Below are 26,682 nucleotides of genomic sequence, written 5' to 3' on the forward strand. Positions count from 1 at the left end.
CCATAGCTCAAGCGGTTAGTCGCTGGCTTCCCATCGCGGCGGCCCGGGTTCGATCCCGGGTCTGGTCAAGTGGGATTTATGGTGGACAAAGTGGCGCTGGGGCAGGTTTTCTCCGAGTACTTCGGTTTCCCCTGCCAATCTTCATTCCACCAATTGCTCCACAATCACCCTCACCTATCACCTGGGGCTGGTACAATAGGCCAGAAGTGGCCGCAGTACAAGGGACTTAGTCCCACCCCACTAGCAAACACCACTAATAATAATTATTATAAAATAATAACGCAGTACTACTGCTGATTCCATCATAAGATGAAAAGGTAAAGTTGTCCCTGTGCTTAATTAATTAAGCACTATGCCATGAAAACACACGAGGAAGTGGAGGTATAGCTCCACTATTTTTACCTAGGCACTACATAGAAGTGAGTGGTCAGCTTCACGTCCTTTCAGGCTGGGTGGGCCCCACAGCCGGTCCAGACGATGCGGAGTGGAGAGAAATCTCTCGCTCATGCAGGGAATCGAAACCGGGCCGTCTAGCCCGTAACCCGTTGCTATCATATTGTATCATAAAGAGGAGCACATCAATTTCACTGAACGTTATTACAAAGCCAAGGAAAAACATGAAAGACACGCACAACTACAACTGAGAAAAGTACTTAGTGAATGAGTTCAGTCCACTCTGGATATCCGGTACCACGCAGCTTTCAGGGGCCCCTGTTTTCGTAGCAAGCGTCTTGCGGTCAATTTTACATTATCGTTTTACTAATACATGAAGCCATATTATGGCTGTTTATGGAAACAAAATTATCACTCGGTACACGTCGCCGAGTGCAATTTCATGTCAACGATTTACGTCGTTCGCTAGCTCGATAGATGGGCGAGCACCTCTAGGACACTCCTGGTGAATTTTATTGCAGTTTTAAAGATGACAACAATATAAATAACCGCTTAATGTGTCTGTTCCTAACACAATTCAAGACTAATGGCCATGTAGTTAGGGCTCGAACTACTGCAGTGTCGACTACTTATCGATCTCCGTGCCATTAAATGTAGGTGTGCAATGTACGTTTCTATCTCCTTGAATTCTCATTATGGATAGCGAGTTTAAAACGTCAGGTCTCGAGAAGGAAGGAAGTACAAAGCGAGGCGAAGTTTGTCAACAACGAAACAAGTACGTCTGGTATCAGTGACAAATTACAAGACACTAACACAAACTACGCCGGTCATGGTAGACGAGCGGTGTAAGGCAGGCACTGTCTTCGCTCGCTCGGAATCCGGAATCGTGCGTTCGAATCCCACACTAGGCATGGATGTTCGGTGCGTGTGTGTGTGTATGCGTTTATTCTATGTTGGTGTTGTCCTGTGTTTAGATAGAGGCCTTGCGACGAGCTGATCACCCGTCCAAGGAGTCATACCGTCTGTAAAAATGATCAATGAAACAGAAATCAGCCCTATGCTCCAAAAGTTGGGGTAAAACACAGACTATACCCTCGACACTTTGGGGGTGATGAAGCAGGGAGGGGAAGGATGGAGGGGCGGATTAAGGGAAAAGGGATGGAAACATACGTACCTACCGTGTATAGCGTCAATTCAGGACACACTGGCCACTAGTGCAAAGCATCATTTCAGGAGTGAAACTGGCACTGAGTATAATAATATTACGCCTGATGAAGGCAGCTTACACAGCCATCGCAGTGTGTGTTTTGTTTTGGCTCAGGTAGTAGTTGCTGATCCATGCTGCTGCCGCTCCTTTACTGGTTCCGATTTCCTGCGTTCCTTACAGCTCCCGAGATTAGAGTCTTTTGCTTTAAATGTGACAAAAGAAAAACAAACAAACTCCGCCATTTTCGCCAGGAAGCGAACTATACCGACCGAGCGACCGCCGCTTGTCGCCGAATTTAGTGCCAACTTTAACGGATAGAGGGTGTCACTGGTCAGCGCAACGGATCCCCACGGCCGCTAATTTCGGTATTCTAGACCAGAACCGCTATTTCCTTGAAATAGCTCCTCAATTATCCTCAGGAGGCTGAGTGAACCCCGTTCCAGACCCACTACTTCTCAGAAAATCTGCTAGCGCCGCGAATCGAACCCGGACCTCTGGATCTGTAGCCAGGAACTCTGACCACTAGACCACAGAGGCGGTCTTAAATATGATAACAGATATCTTTAATTCAGATTTACGTGTACTGGTGCTTCCAGTGATCCCTATGTCCACTATACGTTACCAGACTTAACAAACAATTCCACGGTTCGAGAAAAACTACAAAGCCATTTATACGTTCGTGCAAAGCACACTGGCCGCAAGGACAACCCTCTCGTGCTTTTTAAACGTAAACGTGAAGAACTCTGAACATTCTCGGAGTAAATGGCATCTGTCAGTACACATGAAAAAGGAAGTGTGGGAAGCCGGCGAGCCTGAGCTACGGCACGGCCGTCGCAATATGTAAATACAACATAACACGATTTCCTCAATAAGAGATGGTTTAATCTCAACCCTTTCCAAACAGCATTATAACTGGGGGGGGGGGGAATTAAAGGCAAGTAATTGTTTGTGGCTTCCACGGAAGTATTTCACTGCAGAAAGGGTGCTATGGCAATATAAAATTAGAGAAACGCTGCTTTACAGCGGGTGAAACTTGGGCCTCTCACCCTGAATGAAGCTTGAGACCATCCGTTAAGGAGAACATTTCGTTCTGTGAGAGCAGATGTAACAAGGTTTGGGGACAACTACTTCCTGAGGTGTTTCATAATTCAAATTCTTCACTAAATGTTATTAGCATGATCATATTAAGGATGATATGCAAGGGATATGTGGCCACCTCTGTGATCTGGTGGTCAGAGTTCCTGGCTATACATCCAGAGTTCCCGGGTTCGATTCCCGGCGTTATCAGATTTTCTGAGAAGTAGTGGGTCTGTAACGGAGTTCACTCAGCCTCCTGAGGATAACTCAGGATCTACTTGAATGGAAAATTAGCAGCTCCGGTCCAGAATCAGTTGCGCTGACCACGTGACACGCTCTATTCGCAAAAGTTGGCATTAACTTCGCCGATAAACGGCAGTTGCTTGATCGGTATAATTCGCTTGCGGGCTGAAAAGCTATGGATATGTAGCATAAATGGAAGAGAAGAGAAACGCACAAAAAAATTTTAGTCGGTATGGAAGAAGGTGTACATGAGAGAATAATATTGAAATGAGTATTAAAGAAATACGATATAAGATGGAGATTCCGTAGAACTGGTTCTGGGTCCAGAATGGGAACTGTGCCACGCGATGCAATGCAGCTTAATACGGCCTGTGCGTAACTTTCTTTACACATTCCACGAGTTTAATTCATTCCTGGTATGTTACTGGCCTTGAAAGTGGAAGCAGCGCCACAATAATAAATTTGTGGCTGGTATTATTACAGAAGTCGCCCATGACTCGTGGATCGTCTAAACAAGCGCCTGTCGAGGTCATGTCGACCTGCTTACTGAACACTTAACCCACTCACTGTTCAACCTTTCCGAGCTTTCGATGCGTTACAGCGGAATGCTTCTTCTGATTCACGGTGTTTAATAATGGCAGTCATTATTTACGCTACACATTTTATCCCTACTCGGCAAAAGTATAAAATGAACGTATAATGGGGAGGGCGCGCCTCTTCTTCAGCATACTTATCTCCGACAATATTCTGCGGATTTCAACAGAACTCGAGGCTGAGGTTATGAGTAAATTTGGGGCCGTGCCGCAGCTCAGGCGGTTAGTGGCCAGCTTCCCAACCCGGCGGCCTGGTTTCGATCCCAGGTCAAGTCTTGTGTGATTTGTGATGGACAAAATGGCATTAGGGCACGTTCCCGCCGCGTACTTCGTTTTTCCCTGCCAATTCATATTCAGGTTTCGAGAGGAAAATCATGAAATAACAAGAAGAATAAAACTAGCGAATAATGCATATTTCTCGTTACTATCAGTTTTTAGATCAAAGGATATACACCGAGAGATTAAAACAAAAATATATAAAACAATGATAAGACCGGTGCTTTATTATGGATGTGAAGGTTGGACGCTAAACAAGAAAGAGGAATCAGTCACCAATTCTTTCGAGAGGAAAACCCTAAGACGAATTTATGGACCAAGAAGAAGAAGAATTAATATTCAACCAAATGTTACACACCCATGGCTGGTACAATTGGCCAGTTAGTAGCCGACGTACCAAATCGACTGTCTCACCCCACGAAACTTAAAAATAAACTAACAAAACTGAGGTGAAATTACTTTTTTTGGGTGTATCAGGTGCAAAGCGGCCTCCATCCATTGCCGAGGTTAAGAACATGTGGAGCTACACCTCCACTTCCTCATACGTCTACATGGCGTTGTTCTCAATTAATTAAGCACAGGGACAATTTTACTTTATCGGTAGAGTATAATTTCCTCTTTATGAAGAGGAAACTGAACTAAATCAAATACTCGTCATAACTATTAACTAATCAACCAACCAACTCCGTGGACAAGAGCCATTCTTGAGAAACTGATGGTCGTTCAACTGCGTCAAGAAATTTTTATTTCTGCGATCGTAAGGTTCCCGCACTGGTCCGTGGCCAGCATAGCTCCATTCATTTCCTTAAGATTTCCTCAGCCACTACAGTTCCTCTACAAGTTGCATTTACATACCATTAACACCTGCTGATTTTTAATAATTTGGCATTTCATAGTGTTCGTATTAGAAAGGGATGTCCCGCGATTACGCATCTAAATAACTTCGCAACTTGCGCCTCTTTTCATTAAGTTTAAAACATAAACTCTCAACTTTATTCGGTCCCATTCGTGCGGCTCTGGACGTTTAGTTTGAATTACATTTGCAACGGACATCAGATATCACGTGATTTCGGAAACAAACATTACGTACAGGAGAGACATAGAGAAATTTGGGAAGAACTGAAGAGTAGCCGGAGAAGTGAGGAAGGAGCAAGATGTAGTTACAATGAATTTATGAAGCGAGAGTGAGAAAGGGGGACAGAGAGTGATCAGGCTATGGAGCATGAGGAGAGGCTTGTGCAAATGCAAATAATCATAAGCAAAAGATGTGAATTAGACTCAGGAGTTGAACAATTAAATCGAAAAAGAATTAACTTCCATGTTCGTAAGACAAGTGTTTTATTTAATTACTACGAAGCTTGGTAAGAGATTCACCCCCGGGTCCTTCGCCCACGCATGGGCTGTCATCTTCATTAAGAGAGCCCTCGCGGTCATACTATCACGTGTTGGGTGGTACGCGTGACGAAAATGACGGGTTCTAGTTCGGATGATTGGATTCATTAGCATTTTGTTTACACTCTCTGTCTCTCTTAATTACGATTAGTGCAGTGTTTCTACACGTTATAATTCACTGTTACACACACACACACACTAGTCCTCTCCTGGTAACGCAATTAAAACACAGGAACTAGCGCTTCAGATCACTCCAGATATCACTACACTACAGCACATATAACGTCTTCCAACGTCTGTTAACACTTCACAGCTGAATCCTCACAATTTCTCTCCATGACAGCTTCGCGTCCTTGACTCATAGGTTCTCGACTATGACTAGCTACGTCTCGTAACTGCCCTGAACTGAACTTGCAAGTCAAAGTCAAAGTTACATGACGACAAGCGGTCGGTCGGTCGGTCGGTCGGTCGGTCAGTCAGTCAGTCAGTCAGTCAGTCAGTCAGTCAGTCAGTCTTGGTGTCGAGCCTCATCTGGAAATCATGACCAGATATTTATTACTGTTTGATAGTTACGGTCTTGTTTTTGTGGGACGCCCTTTCTGACGAGAGGACGGATCTGTCTTTTGTCAGAGTCACTGTCTGCAGTAGCAAGTCATTTGTCATAATGTAAAGGATATTTACATTTTACACGTTAAACATACTGAACTTGCATCTGAATTCTCTTCTCTTAAGGCGCGTCCACATTACTCGTGCACACCTATATGGATGTAGTATTTATTTGTTACTGTCGTTCCAAAATATTCCAGCTTTGATAAATTTAATAATAATCTGTTAGTTTTATTTATATTATGACTATCTTGCATTCTGATAACGAAACGAGGACACAATAACAGGCGACTTGTTACATCCGGAGGTTGTGTTCCTTAAAATCGCTTCGTATATTGAACACGCATACAGGGCAGAGACGGGACAAACAGTGAGCTCGAGGTAACAAACGTCATTGAGTAAAAGTAGCGGGGTGAATGAGGCAAACTGGCCGCACAACTTACTGGCCATATGTGGCCGTGGATGGGAAAGGATGGATAACGAACACGCAAATAACAAGAGACGCCTGTACTTTTTCACTGCATTTACTATTTCTTTTTATTGCTAGTGGGGTGGGTCTAAGTCTCTTGTACTGCGGCAACTTCTGGCCTATTGTACCAGCCTCAGATGATAGGTGAGGGTGGTTTGAGGAGCAATTGGTGGAATGAAGATTGGCAGGGGAAACCGAAGTACTCGGAGAAAACCTGCCCCAGTGCCACTTAGTCCACCACAAATCCCACTTGACCAGACCCGGCATTGCACCCGGGCCGCCGCGGTGGGAAGCCAGCGACTAACCGCTTGAGCTATGGCGCGGCCTTGCATTTACTTTTAGGCCAACCTCTTTATTAGCGTACAACTGCGCTTCTGCTAGCGATGTGCAGTTTACTGACGGTTTAAACCTACGCATATTACTTCACTTGCAGTGAGCTACACTGGATAACGGTACTATCGGTTTCCCTTAGCATTTAGAAACGCGCGTGGTGTTCTTATTGGTTCTACCTCACGAGTCGCTAAAGGTAAACTTGCCGTTTCCTTAACTAATTAAGTACTACGCCATGAAGGTGCACGGGAGAGTGAATGTTTAGATCCATGTATTCCTTACCTCGGCACTAGTTGGAGGTGAGTAGTCAGCTTCACGCCCCGGCCGCTTTACCCTCAGGAAAGAGCCCTCGGTACCCATTGGAGAGGAGGTTGGGTGGGCCCCAGAGCCGGTCTGGACGACGTAGAAAAGAGAAAATCCTTGCCCCTACCGGGACTCGAACTCCGACCCCTCGGCCGTCCAGCCGGTAGCCGTTCGCTGTACCGACCGCGCTATTCCGGCTCTTCATGAGTCGAAACTATGGTCAAATAGATTCTATTCCACAGAACTGATTCAGATATGGAAATGACCAGCGTTACATGCCCGTGAAATAAAAAAGGAACAAACTCCAAGGTTATAGTACGCAAGCGAACTATACCGACCGAGCGGCCGTCGCTTGTCAGCGAAGTTAGTTAAATATGAACAGAAATACTCGTATACACTCGTATTTACTGACTTTTCATAGGAACTGTCTTCAATTGTGAACATGTTTAGGGACGGAACCAAATACAAATTAGTACGTTTCACACAGTTGCTCTGTGTTAAACAGTTTATTATACTGTGTCACCATGCGAACGGTGTCATGTCGTGTCGGAACATATTCATTATAACAATTGTAATACATGGCGCATTCTCGTGTTACCAATGCTAACTCCCCAGCTCGTCACACGCAGTCTCCACAGTAGGCTTCTGAGCTATCACCAAAGCCACTACTTCAGTAAAGTAACTGTTACTGAACCTGACTGTCGGATATGATTCTCAGTAGGACCATTAATACCTTTCGCTTTGCCATCATGTCTACGACCCACCCACTTTTACTATCTGTACTTCCTTTTCCCTAGTAAAAACGTTTATACAAGGAGAGCTTCTGCTTGTACTTAGCTACTGAGGAAACAGCTGCTTTAAATTTGTTTAAATAAAGATGGAGGGGCGGATAGAAGTGACCAGAAGACGAGGAAGAAGACGTAAGAAGATGCTGGATGACCTTGGGGACGGAAGAGGATATTTTCATTTGAAGGAGAAAGCTCTAGATCGCATTAAGTGGAGGAACTGTTTTGGAAGAGATTGTGGACCTGTCGTCTGAGAGATTACTGATGAATGAATGACTACCTTTAGGGCCAGGAGTTATGCGGCCGGCGAGCGAAGCTGATCACTCACCTCCGACTAATGCCGAGGTAAAGTATAGGTGGATCTATGCGTCCACTCCCCCATACGTTTTCATTGCGCAATGATTGGTTAAACACAGGGGCAACTTTACCTTTTAGGGCTTGAGGATTGGGAGCAGGCCCTCTAACATCCAACCCACCCCCTCCCGCGGCCTCTAGGTTTCCATACTGGCAGCTGCGAAGTGATAAGCTTTGTAAACAAAACCTTGCGCTCAGGAACATTCTAATACGAAAACATTCTAATCTAACCGCCGGGCCCTGGCATCAGTTATGCCGGCCCTCATCTTACAAGAAAAAGTAATTTACGGGGCCGCGGTCTCACAAAGATTGAGAACCACTTATCTAAACTAAATACGCATATATAAGCACATGTTTTATTTATATATATCATTTGTTTAGGGGAGCACGCGGTAGTTGGTTAAGGCACTATGCTATACGCCGGAAGGTTGCGGCTTCGAGCCCCGATGAGGTGAATATCTTCAATTTACCGAATCCTTCCAACCGTACTATGGCCCTGGGGTCAACTCAGCCTCTAACAGAAATGAGTACCAGGAATTAATTAAATAATTTTCCTCGGGAGTAGAGCGCGGCCGGCGCGTAAGGCTGACAACCTTACCGCCATCTTTGAGCCGACTGTCTAGATAATGTGGGACCCTCAGCGTCTCACAACCCTNTAAGTTTCCCGAGTCTGGTTGGTTTCGCTGTTTATTCACTGTTGTCCTCATTCATGCCAATTTCCTCTAATATCTAATCGTGTAACTGTGGAACCAACCCACATATACACGGTGCCAAATCCCAGAAGACTGCTTTCTTCATAGTCACCGCCGTGAAAGCCTCAAATCTTACAACCTTAAGGTTCACTACCACTAACACTACACCCCTCACCATTATGCATGGTCCAAAGCCAGTTCTCTTGCCCCTTTTTCATCCTCACAACCCGTACGCGGAAGGTCGGTCATTCAGTCGTGTAAACTGCTGCTGGTTCTCGCCAGCACAGGGGCAAGTGGTAGCGAAGTTACTTGAGGCACTACGCTACAAGCCGGAAGGTCGTGAGTTCGATTCCCGATGAGGACAATGGATTTTTCAATTGACCTAATCCTTCCAGCTTCACTATGATCCTGGGGTCGCCTCAGCCTCTAACTGATATGAGTACCAGGAATCTTCCTGGGGGTAAAGGTAGGCCGGCCCGTAAGGCTGACAACCTCACCATCTGTGAGCTGATTGTCTAGACAAAATGTGGAAGCCTCGACGTCTCACAACCCTACAGGCCACCACGGTACGGTACATGAATAGTTTTACCTCGGTAGCACAGTCATTCTTCTTTCCGAGTCCTGGCCATATTTTACTCTTGTGACTCTGGAATTCGTGCAACTGTCACGAAAACCTCTCCTCATATTATACCACATCTCCCTAACCCATTTCCAGTATTCCAATTAGACCCTTCCTGGAGACTCCCCAGCAAAATTCTGCATGCATCCCTTGTATTCCCTCCTTTATGCCACCGCCATATCTCGACAATGACAACGTCGTTACACAACCAACCAACCCTATCCTAGTCACATGGCTCGTAATGTCCTTGATTTGAAGACACTGTACACGCTGATCCATTAAGTCATATCGCTTTTAGGTCCGAACATTTTACTTAGCATCTTGTTTACACAAACCTGGGCTTTAATGTTCTTTCCTCAAACACTGGCAAGATTTCTGCCATGTGCACCCTTGGAAAGTAGAGGGACTAAAATGACAAGCAGGCTCATTTCCGCAATTGACATCTCTAATTTTGTTTCACCTCTTTTCTGTTTGTTAACAGTGATGTTACCAGGACAGGGCATGTAGCAGGCATGGAAGAGAAGAGGAATGAAAACAGCGTTTTGATGGAAAAAGCCAGAAGGAAAGGGTTCATTAGGAAGATCAAGACGCAGACGGACGGATAATATTAAAATGGAGCTTAGAGTGGTGGTATGGACTGGATTCATGTAGATCAGGATAGGTACCAGTGTCGAACTCTTGCCAACATCGTACTGAACCTTCGGATTCTATAAAATGCTGAGAAATTCTTGAGTAGCTGAGCGACTGGCGGCTTATCACGAAGGATTCTGCTCCATGCAGGCAGTCAGTCAGCCAGTCAGTAATGCTCATAGATACATGTATTTTAATATATCTATGTAATGATCTTTATAACTACATTATCTGCCTCGACATTTGAAGGCAAGGGAATCCTATACATTAAGCACGTTCAAGTTTCCAAACAACCTACCAAACATGTCAGAACAGAAGAGAGGATATTTTTAAAACGTTTGTTCAAGGAAAATTAACAGATACGTAATAAAACGTGTAAATTGGGTGTTTATTTTATAACGTTTATCGTTTTTCGTTAATTGCAACGCAGTGACGGGCTTCTAGGAAGTCCTGAAGCACTTGGCTGCATAACACGTGTGCGCATGTAACTTTATTGCCTTCCAATTCTCTTTTACGCCACCTTCTCCTTTCTGCTTTGTAGTAACACTAAACAGCTTTTTCATTTGCAGTTTGTGTCTGTCCTATGACATTTAATTTTATCTGAATTCTTTGCAAGCACGCACGTGCATCAAGAAGCACGTTAACTAACCCCATGATGTTAAAATCTCTCTTGAGAAGATAACAGTAACCTAGCTAGTTGGGCCGCGCCACAGCTCAAGCGGTTAGTCGCTGGCTTCCCATCGCGGCGGCCCGGGTTCGATCCCGCATCTGGTCAAGTGGGATTTGTAATGGACAAAGTGGCGCTGGGGCAGTTTTTCTCCGAGTACTTCGGTTTCCCCTGCCAATCTTCATTCCACCAATTACTCCACACTCACCCTCACCTGTCATCTGGGGCTGGTACAATAGGCCAGAAGTGGCCGCAATACAAGGGACTTAGTCCCACCCCACTAGCATTAAAAAAAACCTAGCTAGTTAAAAATATCCCCCACGTTTTATAGAACACAAGAGATCATTGCTATGTTCTCAGCAACCAGCCACATGCCCCTATCCTCAGCCAGCTGAACTCAGTTCACATTCTGTAAGACCCATTTTAATACTATTTTTCCGCCTACGCCTGGGTGTTTGACGTAATCCCATCCTCTCAGATTTCCCAACTGAAACGTCATATGCATTCATATCGATCCTATGCGTGCTAGATGCCCTGCGCACCTCATCCTTCTGAATCTGATCACCCAGTTAGGGTATAACAGTATCAATTATGCAATTATGGAACTTTCTCGAACATCTCTATTTGGTTCAATGATCTCCTCAGCACCTTCTCTGAGACAACTCAATTCGCTTGCTTCTCGATATGTGAGAAATCAAGTTACACACCCACACAAACAACCGATAAATGTTGGTTCTCGCAAAATGGAAAATACAACAGCGTAACAACAGAGTGGCATTTTCCATCTACAGTCTTATACACCTGATGATGGTCACTTAGGCCGAAACATGTAGTGTTAAATAAATAGTAAGACGAGACAAAGAAGCTTATTGCATGGACGAAGCTGCACACAGACAGTGAGGTGAGAATGCTAAAATTGGAACACACAGTACAATGTGATTTTGGTTCTGTGTGTTTTGATGTTTTCGTTCCCAGAAGCATGCACTAGCAAGCTTTCTCTGATTCTTTTTCTTTCTTTCTTTTTTTTCCTTGGCTCTACAGACCCAGTGGGCCTAGGCCTACCTCCATGAACTTCTCCGTTCACTTCGGTTTTTCTTTATCTTACACATTCGGTAGGACTCCTTGGGCGGGTGATCAGCTCGTCGCAAGGCCTCCACCAGTACACAAACACAGAAAAACGCACACATACAAACTAAACATCCATGCCCCGAGTGGGATTCGAACCCACGAAAACGGTTTCCAAGCGAGCGAAGACAGTACATGCCTTAGACCGCTCGGCTACCGTGACCGGCTTCTCTGAATTTAATGTCTTCTTAAACTATCGTGAAAGCAATTCTGGTTTGTTCGTATCGTTCCCAAATATCTAAAACTTACCATAACACTGCCTATATTTATGTTATGTCATTACACTGAATTCTGATGCACATACACTTAGATTTCTCTGCATATATTTTTAGCCCGAACTCCGTACTATCTATCTATGGCTCCACAGCCCTTTGTTGGACATTCGCCGCTTTTCTGTTTCATCTTTTATACGGTCGGTAGGACTCATTGGACGGGGGATCAGCCCATCGCAAGGACGCTACCTGCACACACAGGACAGCACAAACAAAGAATAAACGCATACTGACATCCACGCCTCAAGTGGGTTCGAACACACGATCCCAGCGTTCGAGCGGGCGAAGACAGTTCATGCCTCAGACCGCGCGGCCACCGTGATCGGCCGACCTCCGTACTAGAGTCTAATAAATAGTCCGTGCTTTTCTTTTCTTTTTTCTTTCTGTATGGTAAATACGATTTTTCCAGACAACTCAACATCGTCAGCATGCACCGGAAGTTGACGTCCCGTTCAATTCCAGTCCATCCTGCTATTCTTGGAGTCGAGGCATTTTTTCTTCAAGTAAATTTGGACAGGAAATTCATCAATCAAATATTTACCCATACGTGCTTTTTTAAGAGTTTCATGCAAACACGAATTAGTAAACCTAACTAGCTTTATAAAACGGTGGGAGGTTGGAGAAAACTGCATAATGACTTCATAACTTGCTATCTTCGCCAAACATAATTAGAACAGAATTAGATTGTTGATTGATAATTAGAATGATCATATCAAGGAGGATGAGATGGCCAGGGCATGCAGAAGAGGATTGCATATAGAATTTCAGTGGGAAAGCCAGAAGGAAAGAGACCACTAGGAGGAGCTAGATGTACTTGGGAGGATAAAATGAAAATTGGTCTTAGCGAAACAGCATGGGATGGTATGGGCTACACTGATCTGGCTCAAGATGGAGACCAGTGGAGGGCTCTTGTGAACAGGGTAATGAACATTCGGGTTGTACAAATTGTTGGTAAATTCTTGAGAGGCTGAGCGACTAGCGGCTTATCAAGGACCCAGCTCCATGTAGTAGTTAAAAGGTTTCATGTTTATTGCGACATAAATGAGAACACCGTACAGTATTCGTGACCGAATCATATGCCTTCTTGAGTCTTCAAATAACTTCATTCTGTCTTGTTGCACGCCCCCTTTTTCCCAGAATCTGATTAATGCAAAATATCTGTTCATTAGTTGATTTATTCCGTCGAAATTCACTCTGACGATCCCCAATGATTTCGTCTGTGTATGGAGTTTACCTTCAAGGAAGAACGCTATATGAAATATGTATGTAATTGATAATAGCGATATTCCTCGATAATTATCACAGTCTTGTTCGGATACGCGGTAGCGTAGTTGCTTGAGGCACTATGCTACAAGCCGGAAGGTCGCGGGTTCGAGTCTCAATGAGGTGGATTTTTTTCAATTTATCTAATCCTTTCAACCACACTATGGCCCTTGGGTCGGCTCAGCTTCTAAGAAATGAGTACCAGAAATCTTCCTGGGGGTAAAGGGTGGCCGGCGCATAAGGCTGACAACCTTACCGCCATCTGTGAATCGAATATCTAGATAATGTGCGACTCTCAACACCTCACCACCTTATGGGCCTCCATGGCCGGTTACAGGGATAGCTTTACCTTACCTTTAATTATTACAGTTTTATTACCCCGTTTATAAATAGGCAAAATAATAAATTTCTTCCACTGCTGTAGCAATCATTCGTTATTCTACATATAATTATGCCTGATGAATATAGAAAGCAATATTTTACGTTCTACTTGGGCCAGTTCGACTAGAATTTGTTCACTACCATAGGCTCGGGCATCAATGGCTCATCTGTATGTAATGAGCGTAACACTATTAATTCCATGTACGTACATTCAGTAACTGGTAGGTCATTCTTTCACCTATTTAGAATCTTGTTGAAAACCGCAAGCTGATCTGTATTTTCATCTTTAACAAGTTAATTCTAGGTTGTAACCCTCCCAGGCCTTGTACAAGTCTCTACTGCTCTTGTTCTTACTGTCTGTTTTTTACTCATTAATGCTGCCAAAGTCAAAGTCAAAGTCAAAGTCATATTGCGACTGACGGTCAGTCAGTCAGTAAGTCTTGGTTCCGAGCCCCAGTTATTTCTGTTTGACATTTACGGTCTTGCTTTTGCGGGGCGCCCTCTCTGACGAGAAGACAGGTCTGTCTTCTATATATGCTGCTGGCCCTTGCCAGCGCAGTCTTTCTCGGGTCCGAGTCCCTTGGTACTCGCGACCATATTTTACTGTCTCAGATTTGAGACTTCCCTTTTCGTCGCCTCCTATGACTCGCAGGGTAATGCTGCCGTTCAATGTCCTCTCTTCTTGTTCACGTTACCCTTTGTTTTCTGTGAGCGTCGACAAGGCAAGCAGACTTTTAGGCAGCGCACAAAATGCGTCCGTTGTAACGAACGTCGTGACGTCTGTTGTAGAAAAAAACAAGAGAGGCGAATGCTACGCTTTCTTCTGGCTCCATTGCAGACAAAAAACTACGCACCGCATTCCGCAACTGTGTGGTGTCCTCAGCAAAGTACGTTGGTTACAACGGACGCATTTTGTGCGCTCGTGTAGACGTCTTAAAAGTGGAAGAGCCCTGTACAAGAGGATGTTCCTGCATTTGGATGATGGCCAGTATAATCTGTTGTCCTCGGCCAACACTGTCTTTTCGACATGGGTGCCGAACGCCCTATCACCTGCGGCCCCTTCCTTTATTGCTAATTTGAGAGGAGCACTGCCCCCTTCTTTCCTGCAAGTTCAGAAATTAGGGAGGTTACCACACCACCTGTGAGGTACGTCCCACCACCTATCGAATCGGTACGGAAGCATCTTTACCCGTTGATAAGGAGACCGAAGCGTAAAGCTGACACTCATCCTCATCTAATGGAACGGTTAAGAATGCGTACAACTATATTTCCACTCCGCTATGCGTCTTCCAGCCGATGACAGTGGCCGCGCGGTCTAAGACATGAACTGTCTTCGCCCGCTCGAACACTGGGATCGTGAGTTCGAATCCCAGTCAAGGCATGGATATCCGTATTCTGTGCGTTTATTCTGTGTTTTTGTTGCTCTGTGTGTAGACAGAGGCCTTGAGACGGGCTGATCCCCCACCCAAGGAGTCCTACCGACTGTGTACAGGATTAAGAAACTGACAATGCGACCAACGCCCAATAAAGGCTGTACATGCATAATAATGACATGCGTCTTTGTGGCGTGTTGCTTAATAAAGAAGAGGATCAGCTTCGCCTTTTGTATCTGTTTTACTTTCCGATGCAAATATAATACCTTTGAAACCTGCACCATCCTGATAAAAATTACTCCAGAAAGTTTTATAACTCGAAGAACGTGTCACACCTAGCACTATTCCTGTTCTACGCTAGATCTAGTCGGCACAGTTTTAGTATTAATGGAAAATTGATTTTGGCAAAAGTATGAAAAGATGTCGATTATGAATAATATGAAATATTTCCTTTAATTCAGAAAAGTTCCTAAGATTCGAATGTTTGTTTTGGTGGCCAGATTTTCTACAATTGGCTTAACTCATACTGTCACAGTGCTGCGGTTACAATTTCCAACAATAATGGTAGCATATGTGCACCAATATTTTTAGGAGCTGAGAGAAATCGCGAAATGCGCAGAACAAGTTATGACAACCGAACATGATATACTGAGTGACAGACGGAAGTGACGTCCAAGGCGAGAGTTCTACAAAGTTTAGGCCTTACTCTGCTAATGAGAATGAGTTTGCTTCGGTTCTAATCGGCCAACGCACGAATAACTCCACTGACTGTTGCTAATTATCACACTTCATTAGTCGTATTTAAATGTCATTAAAATATCTTGTTACATTCTGAGCGCATCTAAAGGAAGATGAAAAGGTATGACTTATCTGTACCCAAAAGTGGTGACTCGCTGTATGCTGGATAACTGACGTTCGATTCTTGGCAGCAGTATTGCAATTTTCCTTCTAATCAATTTATACTGAATATACTGTCATGAATTGGGGGTGCGTGACTATAGACGGGCTTTGGATTCGATGATAGGATTTACTAACACCTTACACACGCTACAATTAATTACAGCGCTACTGCTGATCTACACACTTTACAGTTCACCGTTACACACGTACTAGTATTCTCAGTCTTCATGAGTCGTATCCTCGAGTCGTATACGAGTCGTATAATCCGGATTAGTGAAGCAAGAGCTACCCGTAAAGGACAAAAAACTTAGAACAAAATTAAATGCAAAATTTAAAGATAAAAGTAGTGTTGATGAAAATACTCCTAAATAACAAAATATCATTGTAGAACCTTTATTTGAAAAGTGTAAGAAGACCACTCATTTGTTCACCGAAAGAAGATTCGGAAGTTGTACTTGTTTTTGAACGTAATAATGCAGATTTGATGAAACTGTCAAGTTCTTTACGAACCTATGAACAGACTTTTTAATTTTTCATACACGTATTTCGATCTGGCTTGTCCGACATCCGGATTAGCGAGGGTTTACTGTATTACAGCTAACACTGGAAGAGCCCTCTGAATGGCTGAACATCCGCGACTTATCAACTGGACATAATAGCATGAGGGCAGGAATAGTAACTACTGAGATACATGTAGGGCTCACCACACGTGACGTTATTTCCTACTGCGACTTCTTGTGTCCAGTAGGTGGCACCACTTCAGTTCAGTACGAGATGAAACACAGTACACACCTTTCCACGTTAACACGCACAATGAATCGGTCGCTGAAAGTGTACAAGGAAACTGATATTTATACTCGTAATATGGTCTGGCCATTAGCTTAGGGTTATACAGGGAAGTCCAGCTGTTTCGGGGGTGTAATACGCCGGTTAAAGGGGGAGAGAGAGGGGGATTTGTAACTGCAGAAACTGATAGAACATAGGCTTTAAGCTGTAATATCTACAGTCCCCAAATTTATAGTTCTCTCTTACAGACAGTGTCAAATTAATTAATTTTTTGTTATTTTATTTGGTAGCTGAGTGAGCAATAAATTCTAATTACCTTATGATATATTGTTCTGGTTTAAATCTCACTTGGAACAAGCTACTAGTATTGGAACGTTACAACAGATGAAAGAGGACAAGCTGTCTGCAGCTAGTGACTAAAATAACGTAGCGGTATAATGGTTACCACTTCTTTGCTTTGAGAAAGTCCAGACTCGGTTCTCAGAACGGTCTGTCAACCCTGACCTCGTAACTTCGTAGGCATCTCAGGTGCTTCTATCGAGTGTTATGAATACATTTCAGAACCGGCCACGATGGCTTCCTTCCTCATCTTACTCAACATGTCATTCATAAACATCCTTCAGTTTCTTATTCGACGATTTATATAAACTCATGCCGTTGGGAAGGCTTCACTGGATAAATCAAGAACACAGAAACCACGAATGATCCAGAACCTGTCGAGATATGTAGAGTAAAGGAGGCAAGACAAATAATTCAAACGCGCCTCGGTTCACATTAGGGAGAAGTAATTAATTTCTGATAGTATAATTCAGATTTTTGCCATATCAACATATTACGAAAACTTTAATTTACAATTCTGCATTTAATATTGAATTCTTATTCAGCTCTGAACAAAATGGTACGTATTTCGGAAAAAAAAAACTTCGGTTCGGACCGACACATTTTAATTTGTTGTTTCATTCAGGTGTGAACTGTATACTTGGGGTAAAGCATCTGAACTGTGAAACTCTAAATGCATTCATAGCAACTTGAGCTACTGCTTACATATTCTGCGTTAGTGTCCGACTTCAGTTCCAGGCCAGGTTACTCAAGATTCGCTGTTAACAATACAAGGAATTTATTTTGATATGCTTTCTGAATTAAATAATGTTATGTCTGCTTGTATTCAATTACGAAAGAGCCGGGATAGCTGAGTCGGTACAGTGATCAAGCTATGGGCTCGNATGCTTGTATTCAATTACGAAAGAAAGTTAAAACCAATTACTTTGCAGAGCCGGGATAGCTGAGTCGGTACAGTGATCAAGCTATGGGCTCGATAACCAAAGAGACGAAAACCAAGAGATTTTTCCCACCACAACGTCCAGACTGGCTCTGAGGCCCATTCTTTTTCGTGTCCAATCGGCAGGGGGGCTCTTTCCCCGGGGGTTAAGTGGTTGTAGCGTGAAGTTGATCATTCATTTCCATCTAGTGTCGAAGTTAAGAATGTATGGAGCTGTATCTCTACTGCCCCTATGTCTTTATGGTGCGATGCTTAATCAACCAAGGGAAAACCTTAACTTATCCACAACTTTTTCTTGTCAGACACGCAACGGCTTTTTTGTGAGTTATTTCACAACACTGTCAATACCATCGAATGCAAGACCGACTGATGAGTGAACTGGAAAGGGATTTCGAAGGAAGTGGTAGTGGCCTAATCCAAGCATTATCTCGGAGTTTGTCTCAGATGACCGAGGAAACCATGAAAACCGCAGTTCGGAGAGCCGGTGGCCGGGATTCGAAACAAGCACCTCCAAAATACACGTCACAATTAGCATCATCAGATAAGCAGTAAATAGCCACTGTAGTAAAGTCTTGTCGGGCAATCGTGTATCGTTTCGGAGACGTTTTCTGTCTCCATCATCATGGGGTTGATATGTTGAGTGGCGCTCTCGCACGTTGCATAGGTACCAGCACGGACAGGGTACTACATAAGGAAGACAGAGACAGTCTCCACAATTTTTTTTAATTCGCTTAGTGGGGGGTGGAGTCCAACTGGGTCCACTCGGCACGGCGGTCATTGATTGGCCTATTGTAGCCTGCCCCGGGTGAGTATGATGACGGAGAATTTGGTGGAATGAAGATGGGCAGGGGAATCCGAAGTACTCGGAGAAAATCGGCCCCAGCGTCACTTTGTCCACCACAAATCCCACTTGACCAGACCCGGGATCATACCCGGGCCGCCACTGTGGGAAGCCAGCGACTAACCGCTTGAGCTATGGCGCGACCATGTTGAAAACTAACTCCGTCCTTACATAGTCAAGAGCCAGGCGCCCTAGGACACGTCAGTGCATGCAGTTTCAGAATATAGACCTGCATAATAGTTTAAGTTCTCAAGAACCATTTAAAATGTGGCGGTATCCACTCATATTTTTGGAAAATCAGTAAGATTTAATGCCGTATATTCTTAGATGCTCTTGGTTTATGCTGCTGCAGGAGGAGAAACATTTCGGAAATGTAAGAGAAGGTTTTATAACTAGGTTACTGTAAGTGGGGAGTGGTTTTAAAGCTGCAGCACAATGTGCAGAGTTGCAGTTTTCACTGACCGGCAAAGGTGGAACTTTATGCATTATTTTCAAGGGATCCTGGTATCGGGTAATTTGAGAATCTCTCGACCTACAGCTGCTGTTTATAGCTCTTTGCCAGAATGTGGATACTGTACTATACATCTGACATCAGACTCTGTTTACAATTTACGTGCTATTGTTTTGAGACCTGGCAACTGTATATACTCTTAGGTTCTGTTAGTACCCGACTTCAGTTCGAGTCTATGCTACTGTTTTGGTCTTGGAGTTTAATCGAACATTTGAGATAATTACAGATAACGGATGTACAGGACTAACCTATTGACGCTTATCGTTCATTCATCTGTCCATCCAATGAAATTTTAATCTCAAATTTGGCCATGACCCACCGGAAGGCAAGTCCGGTTTGTGACGAGGGTTCAGCACATCACAGCCTGTAGGGAAGGTTTAGGAAGAAAGACAAGGCAAATTTTATAAAGTTGCGGCTCAGGTGGTGCAAGTCCCAATGGTCAAATCCTAATATGTTTCAACCGGAAACCACAGAATTCTAAAGTAACCAATAGAAATTCGAACCGGAAACATCCGATTACGAAGCACTAAGGCTAATAATAAAAAACATTATGTTCGGCCGCTAATAAACAATTTTTTTATCATCCAAAGATATCTGCAGAGTTGTTAGAAGTCTTAATATGCTGTGTTCTGTTTTTCTTTCACGAGATAAATTATTTTAAATGTATGATGAAGTCTTATTTTGTTTGAGAAGTTTATTTAATGATTATTTTCTGTGGCAAAGGGTTATCTTCATCGAACTTCCCGGAATTTTTATAATTTCATTGTAACTTTCAAGCTTTGCTGAACTGCAAAACTAATTCTTCTCATACAGTTTAGAACTTTCGGGTAAGTCGTGATATCTCCCTTGTAACTGGATTATCTATCAAATTACTTTATAAAAACTTTCTGCCTTCAGAAGAACTAACAGAACTTACTCTTTATTTAGTGGAGGAAGTGTAGGTGGATCCCAGCTATGCGCAGACTGATAAGGACGTCAGATTTTCTGATTCGCCAAAAATATTTTGGAGAACTGTCTTCATTACGGAATAAAAATTATACACGCATCAGAAACTTAACTTACTTTATATTTCACATACCTGTACTAGATTTTAAGCACTTGAATAATTACACTTTTGGTATATAAAAACCCCTTACAGGATGAAGACATGCATGGACCTAACAAGGAACTTCATAATTTACTACGTGATGCATACGCACAACACAATCTTCTGTGCAGCTTCGTGGTTTATGGCTGCAGTATCTCCGCATCGCGTCTTTGTAGGAACTATTAGACATAAAATATATGGAAAAAGACGCGTTTCAGCCAGGATCCACGAAGCTGCATTAAAGAGAGTGACAAAGCTAGTGCAGCAGAATGCTACAAAACAATATTTATAAATTATACTATTCGCCATATGTTATAGAATGGTTAAATTAAGAGAGACGAGATGCGCGGGGCATGTGGCACGAATGGGGAGATGTTAAATGCTTAAAAAAAATTGTGGCCGCTAAATCTGAATGGAAGAGACACATTTGGAAGACGGAAGCGCAGATGGTAGGATATTGTAAAATAGGTCTTAAAAATATTTTTTATTGCTAGTGGGGTGGGACTAAGTTCCTTGTACTGCGGCCACTTTTGGCCTATTGTACCAGCCACAGATGATAGGTGAGGGTGATTGTGGAGCAATTGGTGGAATGAAGTACTCTGAGAAAACCTGCCCCAGCGCCATTTTGTCCACCAAAATTCCCACTTTACCAGACCCGGTATCGAAACCGGTGGGAAGCCAGCGACTAACAGCTTGAACTATGGCGCGTTAAAAAAAAACTAAGCTACAATGCTGTGAGCAGGACTATTTGTGACCGCCTCTGTGGTCTAGTGGTCAGAGTTCCTGGCTACAGATTCTGAGGTCCCAGGTTCGATTCCCAGTGCTACCAGATGTTCTAAGAAGTAATGGGTCTGGAACGGGGTCCACTCAGCCTGGTGAGGATAATTGAGGAACTATTTCAAGGAAATAGCGGCTCCGGTCTAGAAAACCGAAATTAGCCGTTGGGATTCGTTGCGCTCATGACCAAGCGACACCCTCTATTCGCTAAAGTTCGCACTAACTTCGCCGACAAGCGATGGTCGCTCGGTCGGTATAGTTCGCTTTTGGAGTCAAGTCACGGAGTTTGTCGTTTTTTATTTGTATAGACTACGAGTATTTGTACTGAAAACTGACTTCAAAGGAAGTAAGTCAAGCCAAACACGACCTGCAGAATCTTGGTCTCATGGGATCGAATCCCGCTTCAGCGATCAGTGTACGTATCAGACACGCATTTTTAGTAGACTTATCGGATTCTGTACTTGCAAGCCGTGCGAGGGGCCGATTGCCGATCCTCTTCGCGTTTCAGGCGAGACACGTTGTCTTCAAGGGGCTGTATACAACATGCATCAACACTAAACTTTTACTTTTTTTCATGAATCGACATACAAACAATATCGTCACGTCAGAACTGCTGCCACTATGATGATCTCAGACAAATTCACTCAGCGTTTCTTGAACTCTCGGGGGGGGGTACGCGGAACACAATTTTGAAACCACTGCTCTATAGCGGAAACCAAAACGGAAGAAGATGGTCGACTTATAAGAAAAAAATATATACTTCGTTTCTCAACAATATTCTCTCAACAATATTGATATGAAAGGATTTAATTCTCCAACTGTAAATATATTTTTGGCTGCAAAAAAAAAAAAAGGATCAGATAATTGGGTTCGACAGCTTTGGCTGAACCAGTGATCGACATCTGAAGGGATGGGTGCCGTAGCCGGAGAAGAAATCCTAGGGATAGAAAGAAACTTGGCATTCCATATAGAAGCCAGAAGGTGTTTGGTGCCAGCAAACCGTGTAAGCCTGCCTACTGCATCTATCCATAAAGCTTTCATAGAAAAAAAGAAGTGTTTCATAAGCATCCGAATACAGATTATCATATTTTAAAAAGATGGTTTACTGTACGCGTTAAAGCGATGATTTCGAAACTATGTTCCTTGGTTTCATGAAATTTCTGGGAAAATTAATACCAACTTCTTTAAACATCTTTCAGATTCTGTACAGGTATCAGGAACAACAAATTAATAAAAAAAGCAAAGCTCTATCCTTGTAACAGGCCGTGAAGGCCCATAGGGTTGTGAGACGTTGAGTGTCCCACATTATCTAGACAATCGGCTCAAAGATGGCGGTAAGGTTGTCAGCCTTATACGCCGACCGCACTTTACTCCCGAGGAAAATTATTATTTAATTCCTGGTATTCATTTCTGTTATAGGCTGAGTAAACCCCAGGGTCTAGTGCCGCTGGAAGGATTAGGCCAACTGAAAAAAAAAATCAATGACATCATCGGGATTTGAACCCGCGACCTTCCGGCTTGTATATAATTTTAAAATACCTGAAGTGGGGAAACTCAGTGATCAGGCTATGGATAGGCAACCTGGTAATCGGTATTCGATTCCCAGCAAAGGCAGAGATGTTTCATTTTCCACAATGTCCAGACCGACTATGGGGTCCACCCAGCCTCTCATCAAAGGGGTACAGTGTTCTATTAAGGGCGTAAAGAGGCCGACACGTATAGCTAACCACTCACCTCACCTCAACCTAGTGCTTGAGGTTAAGAACGTGAGGTTTACCTCCGCCCCTCCCCGTCTTCATAACGTGGTGCTTAATTACGTACTATACCGACCGAGCGCCCGCCGCTTGTCGGCGAAGTTTAGTGCCATTTTTTTGCGGATAGAGGGTATAGCGTGGTCAGCGCAACGAATCCCCACGGCCGTTAATTTCGGTTTTCTAGACCGGAGCCGCTATTTACTTGAAGTAGTTCCTCACTTATCATCACGAGGCTGAGTGCACCCCGTTCCAGACCTACTACTTCTCAGAAAGAATCTGGTAGCTCCGGGATTCGAACCCGGATCTCTGGATCTGTAGCCAGGAACGCTGACCCACTAGACCACAGAGGCGGTCATAATTCACCCTACACAGATAATATTTACATTTTATCAATTATAACAGGGTGAATATGAAAACTGCAGTCGGAATACGTGGACCTATGGACAGGCCTGTATTGCGACTTCACATATGGGCATATTAATGATTATCAAATAAAGTGAATATAGCATGTAGGAAGAATGGAGCAAAATGTAGACGTCCTCAGTTACTCTCAGACTACAAACCATGGAGCAAAATGTAGACGTCCTTAGTTACTCTCAGACTACAAACCAAGTCACAGAAGAGACCAAATATCCATGTAAAAGATCGGGAGGAGGTTTCAGATTTAACAGATGTAATTTCAAACCTTGAAGCCGGGACAGACCTTTAAAAGAGCCTTAATCATTGATGATGATGACAAATGAACATTAGTTCAATGTATCGTGAGCTCTTACCATCTCACATCAAATAATTCGGGAAGGGTTTAAACATTCCCTCAAGTCAATGACATCACGACTTTCCTTGTTATTCTGCATATCTCTGACAATTCTTCATATTGTAAGGTGTGGAACCGTTACTACGCAACGACCGCGAGAAAAGCAAATATACCAAAGCAGTTACTAGGTAACAACAGTAAACAAACAAGTCTCCACAGCAGCGAATTGACGGGCAACAATAAAGGTAGTGTTGGAATCAGGGTGTTCTACGGTAGTCCGTGCACAGTAAGGAAGACAACTGGGGCAACCAGGTCAGTTCTGTACGGGAGTCTGAGGAAAAGAGTCAGCGACAATCACTTAAGAGACAGCTGGTAGAGAGTTGGAAGAGATTCGCCATTCAAAAAGGACTTGAGCGCGGAAGCTGAAGAATCTCCACTGCTAAACGCCGTTACAAGAGAACGACTGGTGAAAACACAACAGGCTGGAAAAGCCTTAGCGGGTGTTGTGGTGATTTGTGAATTGAGGACATTAGCGGTGGCGCTGTAATTAATTGTATTTCCGAGCTGTGTTAGAGCGGTCAATAAGTTCAATATCCAATCCAAAACCCCGTCGTGAGTCACATACACACACGTAACAATATTCTCGAAATATTCTTTCCAATCACAGGTGAAGGAAGTAGAGGGGACAGAAAAGGTCGTTTTGCTCCGTTCGACCCCCCCTCCCGTTTCCCTGACCACATGAAGCGACGTGACACGAATGCCCAGCTCTGCACATGCACTTACTTGTACACTTCTTCTGATTGCATACAGCTAATCCAGGAGGTCGACGTTGGTGTGGATTTTTTTTAAATTCGCTTTTAGTGGGGGGTGGAGTCCAGTTGGGTCCACTCGGCACGGTGGCCACTGACTGGCCTATTGTAGCCTGCCATGGGTGATTATGATGATGGAGAATTTGGTGGAATGAAGATTGGCAGGGGAATCCGAAGTACCCGGAGAAAACCCGCCCCAGCGCCACTTTGTCCACCACAAATCCCACTTGACCAGACCCAGAATCGAACCAGGGCCGCCGCGGTGGGAAGCCAGAGACTAACTGCTTGAGCTACGGCGCGGCCTTCTTATGGAACCTTTCGCAACATCAGGGAGTTCTCAAACGCCCCAACTGAATTCAATTCCATGCCAATGCTTCACACCTTCTCCAGGGTCCCTTCTATATATTTTCATACTAACTGAAGTATCTCATTTGAAACATTATCCGCTTGTATTCTTTATGTTTTTATTGAACAAACAATGTAATTAAATCGGGGTTACTGGGTTTTCGGACTTTGTCCATCGTACGGTATTCTAGAGAATTCTTTTAAATCTAAATGTAATTCAAATTCATACTGTCATTTTCAGATATTATGAATATAAACAATATACATGTGGCTTTCAAACTTCATAATGAATTCAGAACAGTTCTAGATATTAATGAAGTAGAAACAATCAAAGGAAGAACATTTGTATTCGTTTTTTAGTAATGGAAACATTAGGTTATACATCTAAAGCACAAGAGACCACTGTAGGTCGCGGTGCAAGGGCCGAGAGGGCCCACCCCCTAGACATTCAAGTTATACATCTACATACTGTACATTATTTTTGGAAATATACAAACAAAATATTTCTTCCTAACGCGACAGATATGAGAAGAATTAATATCCTACATGGATGCAATCTTCAAAGTGTTCTGATAACATTAAAATTTCTAACAAGCTTCTATATACACTTTTTTGGGCTGTATCTTTCGCTTACCTGTCTCAATTTTCTTGATATAATCAGCCTAACAACAAAGGGTGAGGAGCTGTGAAGTTCCTCATCGTGCACTTCTTTAAATTTCCTCGTTATTTCATCTCCTTTATTAGCAAGTATCCTTCTCAGAACGTTACTCCCTCCCTCCCAGTATCAGGCAAAATTTCCCATCAAAATAGAGAAAAAAGAAAAGAAGACAGTAGTGCATTTGCAAGCAGAATGCCCAGCATGTATAATTAACTACAATTTCGATATAAGCAAATAGCCAAAAATTATTTCACTGCTGATTTCGAAACAAAAATAAAGATCTAATAAGCTTGTCAAACGTAAAAATACTATTATCTTTTCTTTCAACCTGCCAAAACTCTGCAAGTATACGCACATAGGAGACCCGGTCGGTATCTACTGCAGAAGACAGAGAAAAAGATAATTACTTTAGCTGCAGGCTGTAGAGATATGATTACTTGATTCACTGGACTGTCACGTTTACTTCCGGTTTCCGCACACCCAAGTAATGAGCTGGATTCAGGTGGCTCCAGCCCAGCGCAACATACCAAGCAAGTGGTTCGCAGGCAAAAATTTCCCGTGGCCGCGATTAAAAGTTAGTAATATGTCCTGTACTCACATAACTTAAAACATTTAACCTTTTACATGTAAAACAAATCCCGCAACGAAAACTATTATTGAGGAAAGCAGTCTTCTGGGATTTGGCACCGTGTATATGTGGTGTTAACCGACGTTTCGGAGGAACGTATCGCCTCCATCTTCAGGGTAGAAGAAGGGTAGAGACTCACGGTCTCAGAGCTTGCAGATTTCTTATATTTTTTTCTTCTACCCTGAAGATGGAGGCGATACGTTCCTCCGAAACGTCGGTTAACACCACATATACACGGTGCCAAATCTCAGAAGACTGCTTTCTTCATAGTCACCACTGTGAAAGCCTCAAATCTTACAAAAATATTATTACTTTAGTAGAAAGCAATAAGCAAGCAATATCTGATCGCCTTAATTTGCAACAACTTACTAAACTGGATAAAGCTCAACGGTTGTTATTCCAGCAACAAATGAAGATTTTGTCTGTTTATCTGTTATGGTACTTATTTTTCAAGAACTGAAAATGAAGACTTGCGGCAATGCAGCAAGACCGACTCCACTCGC

General features: G+C 43.3%; 1 protein-coding gene across 3 annotated transcripts in view; it reads right to left on the minus strand.

Annotated features, from left to right (window-relative positions):
* LOC111864611 overlaps positions 1-26,682 on the minus strand; it is a 629,006-nt gene that overhangs the window by 304,455 nt on the left and 297,869 nt on the right. The gene's annotated exons all lie outside the window — the stretch shown is intronic.

The sequence above is a fragment of the Cryptotermes secundus genome, unplaced genomic scaffold (assembly GCF_002891405.2).
Source record: "Cryptotermes secundus unplaced genomic scaffold, Csec_1.0 scaffold7, whole genome shotgun sequence".
Lineage (NCBI taxonomy): Eukaryota > Metazoa > Arthropoda > Insecta > Blattodea > Kalotermitidae > Cryptotermes > Cryptotermes secundus.